Source organism: Prionailurus viverrinus, chromosome A2, assembly GCF_022837055.1.
Source record: "Prionailurus viverrinus isolate Anna chromosome A2, UM_Priviv_1.0, whole genome shotgun sequence".
Classification (NCBI taxonomy): domain Eukaryota; kingdom Metazoa; phylum Chordata; class Mammalia; order Carnivora; family Felidae; genus Prionailurus; species Prionailurus viverrinus.
The window spans coordinates 142,038,688-142,060,912 of NC_062562.1; the positions used below are offsets into that span (position 1 = coordinate 142,038,688).

A 22,225-nucleotide genomic window follows, 5' to 3' on the forward strand; every position below is an offset into this window, starting at 1 on the left:
AACAAAATTGGTCTTTCTGTGGTTAATCAAACCAAAAAATTTTTTCATTTTCTCTCTTCCATCACTAGTTTGCCTTCATCTCCTGACATAAATAGAAGAATTAATCTTAGAAAACCAGAGTGTTTTTTTTTTTTCAACGTTTTTTATTTTATTTTTGGGACAGAGAGAGACAGAGCATGAACGGGGGAGGGGCAGAGAGAGAGGGAGACACAGAATCGGAAACAGGCTCCAGGCTCTGAGCCATCAGCCCAGAGCCCGACGCGGGGCTCGAACTCACGGACCGCGAGATCGTGACCTGGCTGAAGTCGGACGCCCAACCGACTGCGCCACCCAGGCGCCCCACAAGAGTTTTTTTTGAAGTGACCATAAGAGACGCAAAGGAAAGACCAGTGTTTTTCTTTTTAATGAATTTTATGTTATTTATGAAACTGTTTTTCATGAAACATGTTTTGCAAAGCAAGCAATTCAAACACCCACCACTGTTTTCCAGCACACCTAGGTTGTGCAGAAGAAAAGACGAGTCAGATAGACCTGTATTAAAATTCTCTCTCTGAAAATTAGAAACTAAATGACCTTGAACAAGTTATTTAATTTCTGAGTTTAAGTTTACTCCTCTGGAAAAACAGAAATAATACCTATTTAATAGGTTGTGATAAGAATAAAATGATATATGCAAAGTGCTTGGCCCTTGGTGAGTATTCAGTAAATAATGATGCCTCTTATATCATTATATTTGGAAAACACTAACTCATGGTAAGTAAGAGTTCAGCCTTTGGAGTCAAGATGGATCTGGGTGGTTCAAATTCAGACTCCTCCACTAGCTATATGAAGAACCACTGATGAGTTTACCCTTACCATAGACTTAATTTCCTAGTTTTTATAGGGTCATAGCATTTGGGGGGAAATTCTTGGCTCCAGGCCCCTTGCTTAGTAGATAGTTGTTCATTCAGTAAGTGGTAGCCAGTGTTAGTGGTGGTGGAATCCAGTAGTGAGCCACTGAAAATCGTTATTTGATAAAATTAGTGTAATTTAGTTTTTCTTATGTAATATTTTAGTCCCCATTCCAGATGAAAATATAGCAAGATCTTCCTGAGAAGCCCTACTAAAATCTTATATCTCTTCTGACACTTCATTGGATTCTAAACGTATTTATGCCTCCAAGAGAAAACTCATAATTGTCATTGTGACTTTCTCCAAGGAACTCTTCCATCCCAGTCCTAAGGGGTCATCTCTTAGATCTTCCTCAAGTAGGGAGGCCTCACGTGCACCAGAAGCCCCAGCATGACAAAGAAGGAGAGATCCACTCTTACCCTTGGCCTCCTTGATTTTACCTCCATGTTTCCTTGACTTTCCAAGTAATATGGTTGACTGAAATATCTCCCTGGAGAAAACCTTGACATTGTAAACATGAGAGGTAAGTTTGAAATACAGAGATGCTCCTGACTCATAGGCAATTGGCTGTCTCAGTTACCTGCTCAACTCCTGACAACCTGAGCCACCTCTTGGAGGGGCGGGCAGCTTGCTGTAAAGATTAATGTCACTGGCCACTAATCTTACAATCTTCTGCTCTCCAGGAAAGTTATCATTATGTTCCAGCAAGGCAGACATAAAGTAAATCTTATTTTTAATTAGAGGTAATGAGTGGAAAGAAGAATCTTTTTTTTTTTTTTGGCTGACACAATTCTTAGTGTTTCTCAAATGTTGACAGTTGTAATTCAACTGACCAAATTTGCCTTTTTCTCACTTTTATTTAGGGGAAACAAAATGCTTCTTTTTATTTATATGGTACAAACAAAACTGATGATTTTAAAAAAGGAAATTCATTTAATCGATGTATCTCTTTATGTACAAACTTCAATTAAACAACTGGTTTGATTGATTTCCCTTCTGCCAGTCTAAAATAACTATATTAATTTCAGGTAGTTTCATTCCTAAACTTCAGTCAAAGGACATTTGTAGGTCTGGCTGCATAAGAATCACCTTGGGAGCTTTATAATAAATATAGATTCTTGGCCCTCCTTCCTGATACTTCAGATTCAGATGCTCCTGGCCCAAGAATCTATATTTCAACAAATATCTCAGCTATCAGTAGCAGTCTTAAATTTGTCGTATATAATACCAAAAAGGTCATTCAGATGACAAATACAGATATTGTAGTTTCCTTAGGCTCTCTTGCTCTGATTCTCTTCATGATTTATCAGCTAGATTATTTGATCAATCCTTATAAGTTAGCATATGTAACCATGGTGTCATTTTAGAGCACTGGCTTCTAAGCTCATGGGGCAGGTAGAGACTTTGGGGAGAACATACACTGGTACCTATTCTCTCTCTGTCCTTACTCTCTGTTATGACCATTGATATCTTTCTATATATTTTCCCCAACATGGTAAATAAGTAAGTAAATGGCTGAACAATGACACTGCATTCTAAATAAGAGCAGTGATCCTGAGAAGAGGCAGATTTGAGTGTCCCTGGGAGCTGTTCTGAGCCTGGAAACTGGCTTAGATGAGATTTCTGTAGTACTGCCTAAGCTATCTGCAAAGTCTGAAGATACCCTTGTCATAACCACTGGGTATTACTGACCAAGGGAGTTGCCTCTCTAATTCCTGCTGATGTCAGTCACTTTACTGGTTCCATAGCTGATGGCCTCAGCCCCTAAATCCAGCCAGCTTTTCAGCCAGTCCTTGTCATTAATGAGAAAGTGAGGATGAGAGATGTGGGAACCCTTTTTCCAACCCTAGGAGAACAGGGCTATGGGTACCTAAAAAAAACAGGCATGCCTTAATTTCCAAGGTATTTAGAAAAATCATTTTTATGTAAGAATGTCAGCAATCTGGCAAAAGACTTTTTTAAAGGAAGTCTAGTCTGTTAAAATGTCCCAATATGGGACAAATGTGGTATTTTTCTCCAATATAGTCACTTGGAAAAGAAACAGCTACAAGCATTTAAAAGGATCTGATACAGCCCTCAGTCATCAGAGCAGCACACTTTCGGAAATCTTTGCAGCTAAGATTCTTGAGTAGCGGAAACGTTCACATAGCAACTAGTGAGCTGCAGAAGGATATGAGGTGGCCAAAAGGTGTAATGATTATTTAGGGGGGGAGAAAAGAGCTTCCATGATTGCTCTGCTACAAGTACTCACAAAACAGAAATGCCTTCATAGAAATCATAGTAGGGATATAAATACAAATCTAGTTTTGACATGTTCCATCATGCTTGTTACAGGGTTCACAACATGAATTCGTTTGGTATGGTTGAGGAAGACTAATCCATTTAGGGTAGATGGTATAAAGGACCCACGGATTATTTTTGCAGTCCCACCTCTTTGGAAGTTCCCATCCTGCCCACAGAGGTGCACCCCTCTCATCTCTCTTCATGCTGTATAACCCCTACCTTCAGACCATAACTGATTAGATCATAACCAGGCACCTGACCCATGTTGGATTTATCTCATTCTCTCTCTTCAGACTTTGGTATTAAACTAGCTTGGAATTTTCACACAGTAAAGTTTACACAATCCACTTGAATAGTGGCGTTGCAGGACGGAAGTATTGGATTGCTTCATTTTCTTAAATGGCAAAGGAATTGAGAATTAAAAAATAATGAAATAAAAAGAAAGAGAACATGATTATGTGATAAACTCTCATCTCTTCCCACCCACTGATACCATGAGGAGAGCAATAAAACACTGGTCTGTTTTATTAATAATAAGAGCAATAATTTTTGCCATAAAATACAGGCAAATGATTTATTGTGAAATATATTCTTGATATAACTTAATGAGAAAAAAGAATGATTCTGCCTCTCATGGTTGGAACTGTGAGTCACTAAATTATCAGCTGACACCTCACTGGGGCTCCCAGAGATGTTTGTGCAGAGGACAAGGCCAATGGTCCAACTGTACATTACCAACTGTCCTACCCCAGGAATTAAGAACATGTTTCAAGAGGTTCTTTGCCTTCCCTAGCCTTACCTGACTTCAATTTCTTTCTTCTATATTTAGTTTTGATGCCAAATCAATCAAACATACAAACAAATTTTAGAAAATAAACTCAATGAAAAGAGTAACAAGAACAGAATTTCTCTCTAAATAACATGTATTCCATAATCTTCTGCTGAGTTCTCCTTGGAATTATATCACAGTGCTTCTCAAACTTTCATGTGTATACAAAACAACTGAGGCTCTTGTTAAAATTCAAATTCTGATTTCATATGTCTTGGGTGTGTTCAAGATTTGTGTCCAATAAGCACCCAGGTGGTGCCAATGGCCCTCACTTTAGGTATCAAGTTTCTAAGGTCCAGTGAGAAGATACCTCCTCCCAAGTTAGGAAAATGCTCCAGATTATACTAACCAAATGAGAAAAAAAAAGAGTGAGAGGGGTTCTTAAAAGGGGGAATACCAAGTGTTATTGAAAGAGAACTCATTGGGCACCTGGGTGGCTCAGTCAGTTAAGCGTCCAACTCTTGATTTTGACTCAGGTCACGATCTCACCATGTGAGACTGAGCCCTGCATCAGACTCTGTGCTGACAGTGGGGAGACTGCTTGGGGTTCTCTCTCCCCACCTCTCTTTCTGCCCGCCCCCAACTTGCACACACATGCATGCATTCTTTATCTTTCTCTTAACATAAACAAACTAAAGAGAGAGAGAGAGAGAGAGAGAGAGAGAGAGAGAGAGAACCAATGATGCAAATAAGAGTAGTCAACTTTTTCTCAATCCTTTGCCTGCTTGGCATTCTGGGTTTTGACAAATATCTCAAACTCCAGTTCTAGAATGAAGAAAAGGAAAAAAAGAGGGTTGATTTCCTCCTGATCATTCCAACATAGAATTTCTCTTCAAAATAGTTGGCAGAAATTTTTTAAGGAGATAAATTCATATGATCTAGCAAAACTTATTGAATGGAACCTTGGTGTGGGGACCCAGGTTTGTGTAAGTTTACATAGTTCAATATCAGAGCTCATGTTAACACTTATTTATTGCTGGGACTGAAGGTAATCTCATTGCATAAGAAAATCCCTTATAATAGTTATGTCCTTGTCAATATATTTTTATAAATTATTGAAACATAATCTCCAATTATATTTATAATATTAAGCATACAAAATAGGGGCTCTTGATTTTGGCTCATGTTGTGATCTCACAGTCTGTGATATAGAGCCCCTGCATTGAGCTTTGCCCTGACAGCATGGCGCCTGCTTGGGATTTTCTCTCTCCCTCTCTCTGCCCCTACCCCACCCCTCAAAATAAATAAACGTTTAAAAAATCTTTCAAAAATACTAGGAATACAAAATATAATTTAGCATGTTTCTAAAAAATGATGTATGAGTGATTATAACTCTAGAGAACAGGATTTCTTCCTAGATCACTTATAGTTGAATAGTTCTCAATAGTTTATAATTTATTTCTATGCATATTAGCAAATTTAATCCTGTAGTAACCTGATAAAATGGGTACTATTATTTTCTCCTTTATAGATGAAGAACTTCAGAACTTCAGTATTTGCCCAAAGTCACAAAATTAATGAATACGAATGCCAGGATTTAAACAAGGTTTTTCAGATATTTATTCTCAACCTCTGTGATATGCAACAAGATTTTAAATCTGTGTAACAATTTTAAACAAATAAAGCTATTATTCAAGTCTTATTGAAAACTGTCTTTCACTTTTAAAAACTTGGATGTTTGATTTACAATTTGCTGTCTTAATCAGAAGACGAATTTGATTAATACCCTTTGTCCTTCTGGCATTATATTTTGTATCCTCTGTTCTCCACGCAAAGGCCAGATTGAAAATTGAGTAACAGAAGGAGATGAAACCAGCATAAAATAAATAGAAACCATTTCACTGGTAACAGTGTTCTTGTATCCCCTTTTAGAAGAAGAGATTTTGAAAGGGTTATTTTATCACCATCTGTGAGAAATTCAGTTTCAATTACAGAAAAAAAAATTGAAAATAATTTATGGAGCAAATTTTGCTCTGAACTGTGAAAAAATATATTTTTTTACCAGAAGGATGTGGAAACTGGTAGAAGAAATCATCTCTTTTCTATGAAGTAAACTTGATGTCACTGAAGAAAGCTGAGGCTTCCTGTGGGAGCCTCATGATAGACTGTGGGAGAGGAGAAAAATATACTCAAGTGTAACTTTCAGCCCCAGAGATTTTACCTCTTTTTAAAAAAAATTTTTTTAATGTTCATTTATTTTTGAGAGAGAGAGAAAGAGAGACAGAGCTCGAGAGGGGAAGGTCCAGAGAGAGATGGAGACACAAAATCTGAAGCAGGCTCCAGGCTCCAAGCTGTCAGCACAGAGTCCGATGTGGGGCTCTAACTCACAAACTGCAAGATCACGACCTGACCTGAAGTCAGATGCTTAACCAACAGAGCCACCCAGGCGCCCCAAGATTTTACCTTTTAAAATTTACTTGCATAGTTACAAAATTCTATAGCAGTTGAATGCCATTCCTCTTAGCCAGACAGCTGTCTCTCACATTTCCTTCTCCATGGAGCCAATATTTATTTCTATCAGAAGACGCTGGATCACAAGTTGTTTGACACTTCTAGTTTATCTTTGTTAGCTGAAAAGGTTAATTTAATGCTTTCTCCACTGTATATTACAAATAGTTCTGAAAGCAGCAGCTTCATTTAAGGAAAAATATTCAGAACATGGCATTCTATTCACTTGGATTCCCAGGCCATCACAAAGTTTGCCCTCATAAGCAAACATGAAGCTTCTGCATCATGTTGGAACGCATTGTCTCATCACTTGATGTAGTGCATCCATCCATGGCTCAGAACCCCTTCCAAATTCAAGAACTCTCATCCCCTAGATCCTGGGCATGTTGGAGGCTGAGGGCTTACACCTGAGCCTTCCCTGGAGCTTGTCCTTCAGAAGTGAGCTGCCTCACTTAAGATTTCACCTCATCCACAAAATAGTAGATATGGGGATATGGAAGCCCAGCTCCTTTGCCTCTATTTGAGGCACCTGGAATGCCCATCCTACATCCAGAGTACCACATGGGACCAGATGCAAATGTATCACAGTTCAGTCTGTCTCTGCCCATTCCAGAGTCTCTGTTTCCTCACCAGTGTGGTTCCCAAGAACACTCACAATGAAGCTCCTGTGTAGGGATTTCAGAGATTCAGAGTCTTGGATCCCGACCTACACTACCACCAGTGCCCTAGAACACCTGACCCCCTTACAAAGACATCATTCCCTTCATTCATAAGTCCCTTCATTCATTCATTCATCAAGTATTTTTCAGGTTTCCATTATGTCAGGTGTAGTATTAATTCCTGAGGACTTGATGGTAAATAAGACAGATGTGATACCTAACTGTATGGAAATTCTGATGGGGTTTACAAAAAAGAAGCAGGTATTTATAATATATTGAAAATGTGCTACAATGGGAGAAATCCAAGGAGGGAGAAATTCAAACATTACATTATTATGCCACCCTACAAGCACTGTGCGAGAGTTCTAGCTCTTTGAAATCCTCACCAACACTTCCTATGATCAGTTTTGTTTTTGTTTGTTTTTGTTTTTTGTTTGTTTTTAATTTTAGCTCTTCTGACAGGTATGCAGTGGTATCTTACTGTGGCTTCAATTGCAGTTCTTTAAATATTTCATGTGCTTTTAAGATTTTGTATTTTTCACGGGTTATAAGAAATTTAGTTACGGTATGTCTAGGTGTAGTTTTCTTACTGTGTCAAATGCTTGGCATTTATTAAAGTTTTGGATCTATGTAGGCTTATGGTTTTGATTAAATTTGGAAAAATGTTCAGTGATTATTTCTTCAGACATGTTTCTGTCCCATTCTCCTCTCTCTCCTCTCATTCGGAGTTCAATTGCACGTATATTTGGTCACTGGAAGTTGCCCCCCAGCTCTGGGATAGTCTGTTCATTCTTTTTGATTGTCCTTTTTCTCTGTGTTTCATTTTCAGTGGTTTCTATTGTTGTGTCTTCAGGTTCATTACTTTTCTTCTGCAACACGTGTTTTGTCATTAATTCCATCCAGTGTATTGTTCATCTCTGACATTGTCATTTTTGTCTCTAGAAAGAAGTTCTATTTGGGTCTTTTAAATTTTTTTTAACGTTTATTTATTTTTGAGACAGGGAGAGACAGAGCATGAACGGGGGAGGGTCAGAGAGAGGGAGACACAGAATCTGAAGCAGGCTCCAGGCTCTGAGCTGTCAGCACAGAGCCCAATGCGGGGCTAGAACTCACGGACTGCGAGATCATGACCTGAGCCGAAGTTGGCTGCTTAACCGACTGAGCCACCCAGGTGCCCCTATTTAGGTCTTTTAAAAATATGTTTCATGTCCCTACTTACCATGTTTAACCTTCCCTCTAGCTTCTTCAACATATAGAATGCAGTTATAATTACCTTTCTAAGGTCCTTTGTTAATTTTAATGGTGTCATTTCAGGTTCCATTTCAGTTGATTGATTTTTCTCCTCATTATGAATCACATTTTCCTGCTTCTTTGCATGCTTGGTAATTCTTTATTATACGCTGGAAGTTGTGAATTTGGTCTTGCTGGATGCTGCATATTTTTATATCCCTATAAATATTCTTGAGCTTTGTTCTGGGATGTGGTTAAATTACAGTTTTGTTCTTGCTTTCATCATTTGTTAGGGCAATTCAGAGCAGTGTTTGGTCTAGGTCTAATTATTCACTGCTACTGAGGAAGAAACTTCTGATTATTCTACACAGTGCTCCATGAATTATGAGGTTTTCCAGTCTGGCTGGTAGAAAAAGGCACTATTCCTGGCCCCATATGAGCTCCAAGTACTCTTCCCTCTAATTCTCCTGAGTAGTTCTTTACTTGGCCTCAAGTGGTTTCTCCACATGCACGTGCTGGTCAGTACTCAGATTAATGCTTGAGAAGGACACTCTACATATCTCTGTGACTGTCCTTCTGTATTCTCTACTCTCTGGTACTCTGTCCTATGTACTCTAACCACTGTGATCGTCCTAAACCCTCAGCTCTTTCTCCTTAACACAGGAAGTCTGCTGAGCTACACTTAGGTTCTCCCTTCCCACGCTAAGACCTAGAAACACTTTCTAGGCAGTAAGCTTGTACTTGCAATTGTAGGGCTTACCTCATTTATTTCTTAGCTCTTAGGCATCATGCCTCCTTTTCCCTGGTGTCCAATGTCTTAAAAAGTATTGTTATATTTTTTTCTCTTTTTTATATTATTATTTCAGGCAAGAGGGTAAATTTGTTCCCTCGTCTTCCAACTCGCCTGGGAATGTTGCAAGATTTTAAACAGAGAATAACTTGATGGATGTTGAGAAACACCGAGTCTACAGTATGGAGAATATTGAACTAAAGCAAACCTGGAGACAGGCAGTGAGTCAAATGAAGAGGCTTTACCACAGGTTAGGTGAGACAGCCTAGTGTGCAGCAGATTGTATCATCTTGCTTTGTCAATTACTGTCAAAGAGGAATCATGATAGTCACCATTGTGTAGAGAGGAGAAAGAATGATGTGTGTGTGTGTGTGTGTGTGTGTGTGTGTGTGTGTATAAGGATTGATAGGTAGCATACAAAAATACAAAGAAAGGAGTCAACTTTCCAGTCTATCTCCAGTACAACATGGTGGGGAAATCTTGTGGATTAACTTTATGTTGCAAAAATATATCAAAGAATTATTCTGCATGTTAGTATATCTCCTCTCTCCTCAGCTTGCTTACATATTTCTCAGTCACCTTTCCCCATAACAAGCAATTAAAAACAACACTCAAAGAATATTTCAAATATATACAGACAATGAGTTTTTCATTCTCCAAAGATTAGATAAGATGAGGCTAAGAAAGGTGGTCTATAAAAGGTAGATATAGAGGTGGTCTATAAAAGGTAGATATAAAAGGTAGATATAGAGTGTTACTGTGTGTGACTCAACCTGAGGAGGAAACAGAGAAACAACCTTGTTTCTGGACAGGGGCTCATGAATCAGAATCTTCTCTTACAAGAATCAGGGAGAAAGTGTAAGGGACTTAAGCTGTCCTAGAGCATGGAGTTCTACTGAACCAATGTCTATGAACAATAATGCCAATCAACTGCCATCCCAGAACAATGTGTAGGGAAATGTGGGCAACTTACGTGGAAATGGAGTTGTAAAGAAAACACTTTGTCCCATATCAGAGTTGGAGGAATAAATAAGAACCAACTGGGCCTTCCTCCATAAGCCACACTACCTCCGCGTGTCACTTGTGTTACTATCTGTTTCTCCTCTCTTAGTGATAATCTCTTTCCTCTCTTCAAGACATTTCCTAGCTTTCCTGACTTTTCCCACTGCCTTTACCTTCAAAAATGGTTTGCAGGATGAGAAATAAAATGACTAATAATGCAGGTATATGAACTAGACCACCACAGCAATATAGAAGAACTAATGAAAAATGAAGACCATCACTATTGAACTAGGTAACAACCAGGTAATTTTACCTGAAACTAATGTAACATTGTGTGTCAACTACACTTTAATAAAATAATAATAATAATAATAATAATGATAATAATAATAATAAATGATTAAAAAACCTGGTAGATTTCTTTCTATAGTTATCATATTTACATGTGATGTCCCCTGGAAACAGATTCTACGTTCTACATCCCTTGATCTATAGCATCGTTCCATGGTAGTAAAAAGGTCTTATACATGAAAGTTCTTAGTGAATGTTGATTGACAGACACTTATGGAGTGACTAAAGAGAGGTGATTAAAATCTGTAAGCTCCACTTTACCTGTATAAAATTATTCTCCTAACTACTTCAACCCACTATGTTTTCAGAAACCAAATATATGCATAGTACCTTAAAGTATGAAACCTTGGTCCCAGGATCTGAAAAAAGACACATATAACATATGCTTCTACCCCAATTCCCTTCTCTGGAAGGCAGAGCTTTTAATATTATTAAAGCTAACCTGGTTAGAATAGGGAGAGGCTACTTAAGACTCTGGCATCTGAATGGTAAGAGTTTGTACGGTCAATCAGTAGATTCTTTATCCAAGAAGAATATTCATATACACATATGCATCCTGTTAGGTAAAAGGATAAAACCAAAGGTAGACAAAGTATTTTCCCCACTTAACATTTATGCCATTTGTAGTACCTCTGAACAAGTCTCTTAGACCTGGTAATGCCCACTGTGGCCCAGCACCCTCAAAGTCCCAGTTGAGTCGAGACTCATGATATTCCCTCCAATGGGTCTGACCAGTGATACATCACTCCACTGAGCCTATGAACAATAGTGCCAAAGAAGGACACTTTGCATGACCTTAGGTTAAATTTTGCAGCTGGGATGCCCAGTAGATTGGTATCTAAAGTTAACTTTTGAATCCTTACAAACAATAAAACATAACACTATTCCTCTATTTTAGGCATTGCATTAAGCATTTCACAAACATTACTTTATTTCCACAAAAACTCCCGGAGTTAGGTAGCACAGAGAAACTGAAACATAAAGTTTAGTGACATGTAAGGCATCACAGACCTAGTAAGAGCAGAGTACATGTGGAGATTGAGCCTTTGATCTCTATGCCTCTTCACAGCTAGCAGGATTTTTTGGGGGGGGTGGGAGGGGGGAATCACCTTTGGTTGTGATTCTACATTCCAGCCCATTTACATGCAAAGCACATCACCTCCAGGTCAAGCTTAAATTTAATCAAATAGTAACTCTCCTCACTAAATATTAGACATTCCCCATTTTTTAAAAGTTGATGCTCTTTCTTTGACTAAATTAAAATTTCAAGAAAAAATATAGGGTCAAGAATAGGAGGAGACAGGATGGTAAATCAATAACTTCTCTAACAAACAATTTGTAAAATTAAAGAGGTCTAGTTGATTTAGATTAAGAAAACACTGTTGGGTGCCTATTTGTCAGGCACGCTGCTTGGACTAGAACTGCAAAACTGCCTGTGCCTTTGGAAAGTAAATAACTTGCTTAGAAGTTCTTTTACATTATAAAATACAAGACTGGGTATCATCATTTTTCTACTTGTTTTTTGTAGCTTTATAACTAATAATCTCAATTATCTGACTTCACCAAGTTAAGCCATTTTCAACAATTCCTTTACAGAAAGTGATTGTGAAACTGAGAAGTTTTCCACAATATCAGAGAGAGATTTAGCTGGGAAGCATCCATTACTTTTAATATAATTTATATAATTCAATTTCACTGCCTCTAAAAGGTTAAATCTGAAAGATTTTCCTAAATGTTATTTCCTCTCCAAAAACTTGTTTCTGTCAAAAATAACAAGATATAGAACTCAAAAGTGATCATTATCTTTAATCTGTATTCATTATTTTTAGTCTCTTTAGACCTTTGTCCCACTGATGATACATATATACATACTTTTATATATATGTAAATATATATGCCTTTTCATATGCACATATGTATGCCTTTAATTATCTTATTTGGTAGGCAGTCTCTAAAATTAAGATATATATATAGATAGATATAGAGACAGATATAGAGATAGATGTAGATAGATATCTATATCTATGTCTATATCTATATATAAATATCTCCCAACTTGGAACAACTGTAGGTGAGGTTTTGTTATTGTTGATTGATTGATTGTGTTAGATAGGTAGAGAGATCAATTGATCTATATTTTAACTATAAAGACTACCTACCAAGTGAGGTAATTAAAGGCACAGACTCCTTTTTAAGAAGGGATATTTTCCACTTAAATGTCTTTGTGATAAAGTGTTTTCTCTTTGAATAACAGAAGGCAACCTCACAGAAGATTTACCATGGACTCTCAGTGATAGACAATCTCCAATGGTGGTTTGTCAAGCAAACTGGGACATAACATGAGTAATAGAGTAGAAACTTAAGTCTGGACATAGCCCAATCTGCCAGGTCTCTGTTAGGAAAGCATCTGTTAGCAACCCTTTGTCATTCCCACTCTCTGTATCAGTCAAGTTGACTCCTGCTGTCTGAAGTTGTAGGTGGCTTCTTTGGTTAATTCAGATTCATCATGGGTATCTCTGCTCTTTTTTTGAAACTACTTGTATAAATAGGCCAGGATAATGAGCAAAGGAGAAAACAAACAAACAACCTTCTGTTACAGTTTGATTCTCATTCACAAACACACAAGTCACGGCCTTATTCTTACAAAAGACAGGCAGATCTTGGACTGCACCCCATTGAGGAAAATGACCACCTGACAGGAGTTGGAGATGTGACAAATCTCGTAAGTTGTACAGATAACAAATCAAGATATATATATTTTTTAAGCCTGGATTTTACTCCTATTGGAGGCACACTGAAAAACGGTATCATGGTGTGCAGGGTTATTAACCAAGTGCATCTAACTGCCAGAAAGTTGAAATCTCACCTCACCGTTTGCAGCCAGCAGGACTTCTCCTGGCATCCCGTGGTTGTGTTAAGTGCAGACAGAATGGAGTTGCACAGCCAGCTTCTCCCCATGGGGTAAGGAAAGGGCTGTGCAAAGGTAGAGTGCAGAGTGTAAGTGCTTTAGGAAATGAGCTCTAATTCAAGCTTTTCTTTGTTGAATCGACATCTAATTTACATGTAAAATCAAACACCCATGAATGAATTAGATGCCTACAGAACAAAAAACATTGGAGATCAATGAGCAATGTCAATCAATGACAAAGAGCTTTGAAGTATTATGAGGGACAGTTTATAAGTTTGTTATTTTTGGAGGGGAATAAATTTATATGATTCGTAATTCAAGAAGAGAGTTTAAATGCAGTAGGCATGTATTATATTACTCAATTTTGTTCTGCAAAACTCAACTCCCAAATACAACTAGCATGTCTTTCTTTCTCATATATTTACAGGTGGACTGGGGTATATCTCTGCTTCTGGCTACAGTCTGGGGGTGGGCATCTTCTTATCTGAGGCATCTTCTCTTGCCAGAGGACAGAAGCTCCTAGATGAATAGGCACAAATGAGAGATGCCACCTGAAGCCTTGGCTTGGGACTCTGGCGTATAATCACTTTTTTTTGTTTACTTAAACTTTTGTTTATTAAAATACAGTTAGTATTTAATGTTATACTAGTTTCAGGTGTACAACATAGTGATTCAACAATTCTATACATTACTCAATGCTTAACACAATAAATGTCACCAACTGTTGCCATACATCATTATCACAGTATTACTGATTATATTCCCTACTTTGCATTACTGACTATATTCCCTACTCTTCAACACTGTGATTTACTTATTTTATAACCAAAAGTTTATACTCCTTAATCCCCTAATTCCCCTCTTAATCTGCTTGTTGCTCATCCCCTCACCGCCCCTCTGGCAACCACCAGTTTGTTCTCTGTATTTATGAATCTTTGGTTTTTGTTTATTTATTTGTTTGCTTGTTTGTTCATTTGTTGTTTAGATTGTACATATAAGTGAAATCATATGGTGTTTGTCTTTCTCCGTCCGACTTATTTCAGTTAGTATAATACTTGCTAGGTCCATCCATGTTGTTGCAAATAGCAAGATCTCTTTTCCTTTGACTAAGTAACATTCCATTTCATATGTATACTACATCTTCCTTATCCATTCATCTAGAGACAGGCATTAAGGTTGCTTCCATATCTTGGCTATTGTGAATAATGCTGCAATAAACATAGGGGTGCATATATCTTTTGAAATTAGTTTTTTCATTTTCTTTGGGTAAATACCCAGTAGTAGAATTACTGGATCATACGGTATTTCTATTTTTATTTTTCTGAGGATGCTCCATACTGTTTTCCATAGTGGTTGCATAAATTTACACTCCCACTAACAGTGCATGAGGGAGTGTCTTCTCAGGCAAGGTAAACAAAAGCAAAAATAAACTATTAGGATTATATCCAACTGAGAAGCTTTTGCACAGTGAAGGAAACCATTAACAAAATGAAAAAGGCAATCTATGGACTAGCAGAAGATATTTGCAAATACTACATCTGAAAAGGGGTTAATCCAGAATATATAAAGGGCTCATACCACCCAACACCAAAAAAATCAAAAATCAAACAAACAAACAAAAACCAAAAAATGCTGATTTAAAAAATGGGCAGAGGACCTGAATGAAAAGATGCTCGGCATCACTCACCATCCGCAAAATGTAAATCAACACCACAGTGAGCTATCCCCTCACACCAGTCAGAAGGGGGCTGGTATCGAAACCACAATCCTGTCTTTCCACATTCCTCTGGCAAGCCCAGCTCCAACTCTACAGAAATGTTTGCCTCTTCACTGAGATGGGGGAAAGAGAATGACTATTTGTGGAACAATGAGCTAATCTGGCACATCTCCTTCCACCCCATAATTTACAACACGTCAGAAATTAAGACAGACAAAAATAAAAATTACCGGTTAAACTATCATCCAGAGATCATCAGTGTTAATCTTCGGTGTACATTCTTCCTGTCTTTTCTTTATGGGCATGGAGTGAAGTGAGTGGTGGGAAGGCATTAGCAAAGGGGTCATGGGGAGGGAGTGAGGGGGAAGCCTGAAGCAGTTCCTACAGGGATATTACTTGAGATCGCCTGTGTATCTGTGACTATCTTATTCAAACCAGCTATATAATGGTGCGTGTGTTAGTTAGCCTCTCTGAGTCCCAGTTTTAGTCTGTAAAATGGGGCTAACAATTGTGTCTACTTCATGTAGTAGGCATGAAGATTAAAGGAGTTATTAAATGTAGATAGAACTTGCAATATGATAAATTCTCAGGAAAAATTAGCCACTATCCATAAATGTAATGTAGCACGTGATGAGGGAGCGTGGAGCAAGCTGAGGGCAAAATACAGGCTCGCACACTACCTCCCACAGGTGGAATATGTACGGTATTCCTTGGACACTTCTGGCTGCCCAAGAACAAAGGCAAGGGGTTTAAGTGTTTGCCATGGTAATGTGGGAAACTAAGGTAAATGAAAAATTAGATTCCTTTACCAGCTACAGCCCATTGACAAGTCCTTGAAACCGGCAGAGTAATCTCCCTCTAGAAGCTCAGGTGCCTCGATGATGACATTTTGCTACGGGCAAAAGGGAACCTTAGCTTAACATTATCCCAACCTTCAGGATCCTGTAAATTTACTTCCTTGATCTCAACTGCCCCAAGATATATCCTGCAATCATACTCCAAGCTTATGCTCCCCCCCCCCCATATACATCTGAAGGGTCTCATGACTGAGGTTTTATTAAATGATAATAAGTGGCATTTGCCTAGCAACAGCTAGCCCCTCAAGGTTCAAAATACCCTAGAGACTTACTCTATCCCTGATCCCCTTCCAACCTCATGGTATATAATGAGTTATTCGTCACAACCTCAGTGCAGCTCTTCCTGCCCGTGGGTCCTGTCCCCATGCTTTAATAAAATCACCTTTTTGCACCAAAGACATCTTCAAGAATTCTTTCTTGGCCATCAGCTCTGGACCCCTCAAACCCCATATCACCCCAAAACTTCATCAGCATGGTTTTATCTTTAAGTAGTGGCCTATTTATTTTCTATTTATTATCCATACTTTGTTTTCTCACTGGCAACCCAAGGGTCTCTTTTCTTGCCTAAAGCATAAATAAACGATTCAAACAGAATCCTGGCAATAATGAGAGAGAAAAAGATTTGGATGCTTGCTTGCAGAGTGGCAAGAGTCTCCCAGAGGCTCTCAAAGCCTGAATCAATGGTTATCTAGTATTTCCTAAAATAATATTTGGAAATCTATATATCCTCTTGCACATTTTTAACTTCACATCTAAGATTTCTCATAATGAGTTTAAATGGAAATAATTCCTGGAATTTGATAAGAAACAGGGGTCTAGTACTCTTAAATATCCAGTGAAATTTAAATAATCAAAATGATGCCAAACAATACATCAACAATTTTTTTTCCCAGACATTCAGGAATTTTACATCTTTTGCTTTTATTCTCCTTTGAATTCATATTTCAATTCCATTTTAACCATACAATTTTATCCTAATATAATCTACTTTTTATTCTTGAAAGACTTTTATTGATAATTCCACCTTTACTCTTTGTAAAGAAAACATACACATAGTAAGTGCAAAATTTCTTTGAAGGGTTATAAGCATTCAAAAATGTTTTCAGGCTGACGCCATCAGTATTATCACTGTGCATAATAAATATAGTGTCAACATATAATTATTAAACATTAAAAGTAAAATTTTAATGTTTCTTATTGAGATTAGTGATTTTTCTTTCAATTAGCTCTTGTCTGTGAATGAATAGGAAGCTGCTAGAGTGGACAGAGTTCTGCATAAACTGTATTCCGATTTGTCTTGTTTTTATAGATGTGAACAGGAGAAATTATTTTCACAGAAATCAGTAGACAAGAATGGAAGGAAGTTTGATATCTTTTTCATCGAAGTGTCACTCAATTCCTTAAATGCCAAAAGTCAGTGATCTATTATGAAAAATTATTTTTAATTATAGACTGTTTGACACATCTTTGAAGGCTCATGTTATATATATATATGTATATATATATATATATATATATATATATATATATATATATATACATCTCAATGATATATAACCGAAAATTATGTTAGTCATTTTTAATTCTCATTTCAAATTGGCAAAAGCAAAGAATTGGAAACCTTCTGACCACAAATTATACCAGTTGCTCTCTTATTTATAGGCATCTTATTCAATCCAACACGCCCAAAAGGGATAGAAAAAAAAAATCAAAATGTTACTACACTCTTTTTAACACAGTATGTTTGGATTAAATTCTTTTTATACTATTATATTCTTTAAGTATGTTTTATCAGTACTTTAGCATTATAGAATTAACCTATTAAATTTATGGAGAATGTCTGTCCTATAAACTAATCTACATAGTATCCCCAAGCTAATCAGACTTACATTCTGTCAGAAAAATTTTGCCTTCATGTTTCAATTCAAACAAATGTATCAATTCATTATTCAGGTGTTATTAAAAGCTTTGAGGAAATAGATTATATATAAAGAGATTGCCATAAGCAGTCATGAGGATTAAAATGATGTCAATCGTGAATAATTAATATGTTATGACAATAATGTAATAAATCATTAAGCCATTGCTTATTACTTACTTATTAATTACTTATTAATTACTACAAATTAATTGTAATAATTTAGTGGAATATTCAGCTAAAACTGTAAATTCTTTATAAAGCGGGAGGAACAGGATAAGATTAGGAGATCCTTCCCTATGTATGAGGATTTAGAAGTTAGCTATTGATACAATATGGTTGCAAAATAACCAGCCAGATAGCATTAGTGTCCTATAACAATAAATATTTATTTCTTACATTTATTTCTATTGTCAGCCAATCTAGGCTAGCCTGGACTGGGTGGCTCTTCTATTCTTAGCAAGGGTCCCCAATTTGTTTCTGAGTAGGCTGATATAGGCTGGGTTCATAGGAGTGGCCCAGCTTTTTAGCATATGTCTCTCAACTGTTTTATCTAAAATGAGCAGTTTAGCCTGGGCATGTCCTTCACAAGGTGATGGCAAAATCAAAAAAGAACAAGTGTTTTTAAACACCTAAGCCTCTTGTAGCTTATGCTAGAAATTGGCCTACTGTGTGTCATTTTATTGGTCAAAGCATGTCACAAAACCACACCGAGGAGTAGGGAATCATGCCAGGTCATAGAGAGAGCACTCCGCACAGCTGCATGGCTAGGAACATGAATACAGGAAGGAAGGCAGAATGGGAGTAATAATCCAGTCCATCACTGTGTGCACAATAAGCTTTGGACTTCAGCTTTGGGAAATAATTAAATGTGAATCAAATATAACTATTAGACATAATTCAATTGACTTCATTAGTTACCATGATCAAACATTTCCCGTATGCCAAAAAAAAAAAAAAAAAGGAGAAAGAGAAAAAAAACATATTGCCAAAATGCAAACAGTCTGGGAACTGGCATGTAGTTTTATCTTTAGTTAATAGGAGTAGATAATAGTAAACATTTTATAACATGAAATAAACTCAGGATCACCAGTAATTGGTATAAATATTTCCTTTTTACAAGATAGTTTGACATAGCTTATTGAAAAGGAGTGCCAAATGTGAAATAAATTATGTTACAGTTTTACTTTTGAGTTTTAACCAATATACATTGAAAAATGTGGGTGATCTGAACATTTTTCCAGTTAACCAACATCATTCACCTATACTACCTAGGCTATTTGAAAGAAGGCTTTTCCTTCAAACTAAATAATATGTCTTAGGGATGAGTGTTTGAAAAGAGTAGAAAAAACCTGCTTACATATATAAGTGGTGTTTTGTATTTTTCTCATGGATGGTCACTTTGTTTTGCTCACAGTGCTCTCTTTCTGTGGTGATGTATCCTTTGATACCGGTAGGGGAATAAGAAGCAAGTTCTAAGTAATTGTCTTTACTGCACACATCCAGTCTATTATATATTTGAATTCTAAACATCCCAACATGGGTCAAATACCTATTTCTTATAGAAACACATGTAAGAGAACTGGATGTAGTGTGACTTTAAAATGCAGCTTAAGGGGTGCCTATGTGGCTCAGCCTGTTAAGCATCTGACTCTTGGTTTTGGCTCAGGTCATGATCTCATATTCTTGAGATTGAGCCTTGCGTTGGGCTCTGGGCTGATGGAGTCAGTTTGGGATTTTCTCTCCCTTTGTCACTCTCCTCCTCTTTCTCAGCTCCGGTGCTCCCCACCCCACCTCCACACCGCCCCATCAGCACCCGTGAGCTTGTACCCTCTCTCTCTCAATATAAATCAACATTTAAAACAAAAAAATAAATAAAATGCAGTTTAAAAATTATCAGGCACGTCTCCACCCCTTGTATTTCATATTTCTTTACTCAAATTAAAATCTGTGTAGTTTTTCCTTCCTACATGAATTTTGTGATCATTTTGTCAAGTTCAAGCTATATCTTTTAAGATTTGGCTTCAAATGTGTTTAAATATGTAGATTCACTTGAGGTAGCTATCATGACTTTGCCATATTGTTATCCTATTGTCACAAGGATTATGACATCCATGTATTTATTTATTAAAGAGTCATTAATAGTCACAAGCTAAACCTTGTCTCTTTCCCAGAAGCTCTTCACATTTCTTTCTTAGGTTATTATTTGCTATTCCTATTTCCACTCTTGGGAATGAAAATTGTTTTTAATTATAATTACTGATTCTTTTTTTTTTTATAGGAAAGAATCTCAAAGCATATATTTTCTGGGTTGTTAGTATTTAAATGGATGGCCTCAGGATTTTTACATTTAGGGAATTTTAATTAATGTTTAATAAAGTAAATATTAATTATACTTTTGAAATGCATATATTTTATCTTTATTTAATAATATAGGCACTTTTAAATGACATTCTTACTTTTAAAATTATCCACTTCTAAAATCTTTAGTAACTGTTGTTTGAAAGATCTCTGCTTCCTAATTATTGTTGGTTGTAATGAACCATTTAGCATCTCAAAGATCTAAGCCTATTCTCTAAATTCTTTTATTTTTTTTTTTAATTTTTTTTTCAACGTTTTTTATTTATTTTTGGGACAGAGAGAGACAGAGCATGAATGGGGGAGGGGCAGAGAGAGAGGGAGACACAGAATTGGAAACAGGCTCCAGGCTCTGAGCCATCAGCCCAGAGCCTGACGCCGGGCTCTAACTCAGGGACCGCGAGATCCTGACCTGGCTGAAGTCGGACGCTTAACCGACTGCGCCACCCAGGCTCCCCTAAATTCTTTAGATACAATTGGATATGTTTAACTGGTTGCTGTCTCACTGAAGTATAATTCCCTTTGCCCATCCTTATAAAGATATTTTTAGCAATTCACAATAAGAAAAAATATTCTGAATAAGCTTTCATTAGAAATTTCCAAGGAATACAGAAAGAGTTTATCTTTCTGTTAATTTCCTTTCAAGATTTCTCTTCTCCAACACAATAAAATATATGTCATGGGCATATATTTTGACACACCTGAAAAAGTCAGATTTATAACCTCTGGCTAGAATAGGGAAAGTTTATATATTTGATGTGGATCTAACTATAAAAATATATGGGTGGTTTAAGCAACTGTCATACCGAGATACAAAGGACAAAATTTTGCTTTAATTTTCTTACAGGAAAATATGTGTTATTTTAAATTATTTTTAGTTCAAAGATTGATGGAATCAGGAGTTGTTCAAAAAGTACTGTCAATCCTTCTCTGAAGTCAACTACAATAATACAACAAAAAGAAGTATAACCCATTACCAGTATCATTAGCAGTCACCTTACTCAGTGCCTACGGAAAATTGATGGCCAAAATAGAGAATGACTCCTTTAATTTACTCACATTCATCTTGAAAGTCAAAAGAACGAGTGGACTATTTTCAAAAGATGGGAATAGGCAATTTATCTTTGTTCATACAGGACAAAATATCTCTGTCCATCAGCCCCTATACATAAAGTAAATAGAAATAAAGGGGGTGCAGGGTGAGGGTAATGGGGAAAAATGACAATGTTGGGGGGCAATAATAAGTTTTTAATGAAGGATGACAGAATATTTTAGATAACATTTTAAAAAGGAGGAATAAGACTGAGAAGGAAAATCAAAGGAAACAGTAAAAGAAGAACGAAATAAACAGACATGTAATGAACCAGAGACAATTATAGTCACAGTAGAAGAGGAAACATGCGGAGCTCAAAGAAAGAAATAGAGTATTATTATGGTTTAAATTTCAGAATCCTTGATGTTATTGGATTATAACCCATAAATAAAATAAATATCTGTAAGTCCATACTGATATGAATGGAATAAACAAATCAATAAGAAGAAACAGATTTCCTTATTGAAAAATTCCAATTAATAAATGCAGAAAGAATAAAGGAAAAAAATTAGCATTGGACAAATACCATAATAACAATAATTGTTGCAGACATGATCCACACCAATGGATGCTAAAATTTGAGAGTAAAACTTTGAGGGGGAATTGAATATTTGCATACTCTCAAATATTTTCCTCAAGATATTTATTAACTACGAATGGGCAAAGAGTAACTTAGTTACTTGAGAAACTCAATACCCAGGGACAGAACCTTAGCCAAGTGCTCACTAGTAATATTACTAACAATAAGACTTATTGACATTACGTACCCTCTGCGATGCCCTGAAAAAATCACTTCTGTGTCTTAACATGTATAACCTCATGCAAATAACATCAGATAAACCAAATGAGGGATATTCTATAAATTAAGTGACCGACACTCTTCAAAAGTGG

The 22,225-nt window shown here is 36.7% G+C and overlaps 1 long non-coding RNA gene across 2 annotated transcripts in view; it reads right to left on the reverse strand.

Annotated features, from left to right (window-relative positions):
* Positions 1-22,225, reverse strand: part of LOC125148893 (uncharacterized) — a 471,931-nt gene that overhangs the window by 225,743 nt on the left and 223,963 nt on the right. Inside the window, exon 4 of one of the 2 annotated variants that reach the window (XR_007145734.1) lies at positions 13,354-13,456. The exons of the other annotated variant lie outside the window; for it this stretch is intronic. This is a non-coding gene — a long non-coding RNA (uncharacterized LOC125148893). Of the gene's footprint in view, positions 1-13,353; positions 13,457-22,225 lie in introns of those variants that run through there. 2 annotated transcript variants of the gene reach the window in all.